At 45.7% G+C, this 3,794-nt stretch overlaps 1 pseudogene; it reads right to left on the reverse strand.

The window, feature by feature from the left end:
• Positions 1–681: 681 nt before the first annotated feature.
• LOC101042646 (uncharacterized) lies at positions 682–1,591 on the reverse strand (annotated as a pseudogene).
• Positions 1,592–3,794: the final 2,203 nt, after the last annotated feature.

Below are 3,794 nucleotides of genomic sequence, written 5' to 3' on the forward strand. Positions count from 1 at the left end.
ACCCGTGGAGGTTGCTTTTGTCACCATGTTGGTTTTGGTAGGTTTCGGCAGCTTCTTTACTGCATCATGTTTTATCAGCAGGGGCTTCGTGACCTGTATCTGGTGAAACCTCCTCTGAGACTTGAACTCTGGTCCCTGGGGTAACCAATCTACCTCCCTAGCAGCCAATGAGCCAACCTCCTATCTCATCCTGTGACTAAGAATGCCCAGCCTCCTGGGAATGCAGCCCAGCAGGTCTCAGCCTCATTTTGCCCAACCTCCATTCAAGATGGAGTCACTCTGGTTCTCTGGTTCAAACACCTCTGGCAGCCGCATGACAATGTGAATGTACTTAATGCCACTGAACTTACACGATTGAAATGGTAATTTTATGTTATATACATTTTACTACAGTAAAAAATGTTTTAAAAAAGAAATCATTACTCTTTTGCTAAGATCTTGTTTCAACTTAACACACACAAGATGCCTTGTCTTAATTTTGTGGACAGGCAGGGCTGAATCCTGTTTCACAGATGGACCACTGAGGTCTGGGGGCGGAGGGTGGTAATTAAAAACAAGACAAACAAGAGCCTTTTAGGGAATTAAAACAGGACAAACAAGAGCCTTATAGAGGCAGTGTCCTTCTGAATCTGATCCCTGTTGTCTTGAGAGCTGAACATCTTGCCTTCAGGGTCCTCAGGGTCAAAGCAATTTGTTGCCCTTGAAATAGACAAAGCTCCTAACCTTTCCAGCTTTCTGCGAACAGCCCGATTCTGAAACAGTGACTTTTTCTGACCCTGTTTTCAGGAACTGACCCATGGCAAGTTGGTTGTAGGGGCTTTCTTGAGTGCTTCACACAGAGCAGTCCTGTTGGCATGAAGGTCGCTGTCACTGTGATAGATATTGTTGTCGACATTGAAACCACTCAGCCCTAAGACAGCATGGGCTCTGCCCAGAGCCACAGTGCAGTGCTTTGACAGCACTGGCAGTCCAAGGAAGACTGTGGGTTCTTGGGCCAAGCTTGACCCTCTCAAATCCCCCAATTCGGGGATTTTGTTAGCTGGGGATTGGTGTGCCCGGGTTCCAAGCCCCACGTGTAAACTCTGTTTATAGGCAGAAGAAGTCCTTTGCCCAGAGGCATCCAAGGGTAAAGGTGAGAGGAACAAGGGTAAGTGGGAGATTCCACCACGACAACCTCCTCTGAGACTCACTTCATTGGTTCCTGGAGTAGCCAATCCCGCTCCCTGGCAGCCAATGAGATGCCACATCCCCTCCAGCATCAGGTGGCCAGCATGAGTCAGTGCTTCCTAAACCAGCATTGGTGGGAAATGCAGGCACCGGCTCCCTCCCTGCTCCAAAGCCCTGTTTTTCTAATTTGTATTTCACCCCTTTCCTGTTGAGCTTGGATTCCAGCCTCAAATTCAGCGATTTGGCCAGCATCCTAATCCCCGAGTGAATCTTGCCAACCACTCTCTGTGGGGCCTGTGTGCTTCCTCCTGGGCTCTAGGGCACTGGCAGCATCGGCTTCACCATGAATGGGCACCCCAGTCTCCTTAGCCTTCCTGCCGCACTCTGGAATGGTCACTGTCCAGAAATCCCCGCAGCCCTTCATGCGTGCTGACTCAGACAGGCCCTTCTGGGGGACATTGCAGAAGAAGTCCAAGTGACTCTCCTTTAAACACAGGCTTTTCAGTCTAGCTATTACTGGTCCCATCAGGAGTGCTTCTGTGCCCTCCTTTCCCCCCAGCAGCTTGCCTCTCCCCTCCACAAGGCGGTGCTACTGAGATCTCAGCCAGCCTCAGAGCTGAGTGCCCAGGGCCTTCCAATGTCCCCATGCTTGAAAAGGCATCTTCTGCAGGGAGACAGCACTGACAGTCCCCATACGCCTCAATCAGCAGGATGAGGGCCCTTAGAGCCAGGCACCACAGAGCTGCATTCCACCCCCTCCCCTTCCTGAGAACAACTGTAAGAAGCTACAGTTTCCATTGTTCTGCAACACACCTTTCCCTTCCTTGGGATATTTCTCCTCTTTCAGCATTGCCCCTCAGGGTTCCAAAGCCTTCTTTCTTTCCTAGTTCTTTCTTTGCTCAAGAAAAGCAGCTTGTCTGATAGACTAAGCTATAATTACTGCAAGGACAGACTGAAGAACAAAACAAACTCTCATGCACAGTCCTCTGTTGCTTAACAATGAGGATATGTCCTGAGCAATGCATCATTAGGCAATTTCGTCATCGTGCAAACAATATAGAGTGTACTTAGACAAACCTAGATGGCATAGCCTACTACACACCCAGGCTACAGGGTGTGCTTCTAGACTACAAACCTGTGCGGTGTGGTGCTGTGCTGAATACTATAGGCAACTGTAACACAATGGTAAGTATTTGTGTCTCTAAACATAGCTAACATAAAAAAGACACAGTGAAAGTATGGTATGAAAGATTAAAAATGGTATACCTGTCTAGGGCACTTATCATAAGCATGGAGCTTAGGAGACTGGAAGTTGCTCTGGGTGAGTCAGTAAATGAGTGGTGAGTAAATATGAAGGCCTAGGACATTTCTGTACACCACCATAGACTTAAAAAACTCTGTGCACTAAGCCTGCACTAGATTTTTTTTTTTAATTTTCTTTCTTTCAGTAATAAATTAACCTAAGTGTAACTTTTCTACCTAATAAATTTTTGATATTTTTGACTCTTATAATAACAGCTTAAATACACAAGCACATTGTGCAGCTGGACGAAAATATCTTCTTTCTTCATCTCCTTATTCTACAAGCTTTCTTCCTATTTTTAAATTGTTTATTTAGTTTTTACTTTTTAAACTTTTTGTAAAATACTAAGACACAAGCACACAGTAGCCTGGGCCTGTCCAGGGTCCGGCTCATCAATAGCACCATCTTCTACTTTCACATCTTGTTCCCCTGGAAGGTCAGTGGTAATAACACACATTCTTAGTAAATGTGAATAGTGATGGCTCAAATTGGTAGAGTAATGACAGAGTATTCAGTCTGTGGTCTTGGACAGCTGTTTATGTACTTGTACAAACCTAACTTAGATTCTGTGGTGGCTCAAAAATATATCCTCTAACGATGACCCTCTTCCCTTCAACAGGTGGTCCCTAATCCCTCTGCCTAGAAAGTGTGCTGGAATTACTAACTTGCTTCTAATGAATAGGGTGTAATGGGAGTGACGCTTGGTGTGTTCTGAGGCTAGATCATTAAAAGGATAGGACTTATTCCTGAATGTTGCTCTTGGATCACTTGGATCGCTCTTTCGGGAATCAGCAGCCATGTCATGAGGACACCCAAGCAGCCCTGCAGAGAAGCCCATGTGTGGAGAGGCACCTCATGGAAAGAAGACCAATTTCCCACAACCTACCTTGTCAAGTGAGCGAGTCATTTTGGAAGCAGATCCTCTGGCCTCTGTCAGGCCTTCCAATTATCTCAGCTCCCAGCCTTAGAATCTGCCCCAAACACCATGAGTAGTGCTAATAATGAGTAAAGACAAGCCTTTCCCACTGTGTCCACCCTGGCTGAATTCCAGACTGTTAAAAAACCAAGAGAAAATAAATTATTATTAGGGTTTTGAGTCACTAAGTTTTGGGGTAGTTTGCTATGCAGCAATAGCTAACAACTAAAGAGTCATAACACAAACTAAAATTAATTCTAAGGCACATTAAAGATTTACATGAAAGCATTTATCTGATGGAGGTGAGAAAGTGGCCATAAAAAAATTTGGAGGGCCCAAAAGCAACCTGTAGGCTGAGCAGGCTAAGTACATCTGCAAGAGCAAAAAGATGGCTGCTTGATCCCTGTG

Source organism: Saimiri boliviensis, chromosome 5, assembly GCF_048565385.1.
Source record: "Saimiri boliviensis isolate mSaiBol1 chromosome 5, mSaiBol1.pri, whole genome shotgun sequence".
NCBI lineage: Eukaryota > Metazoa > Chordata > Mammalia > Primates > Cebidae > Saimiri > Saimiri boliviensis.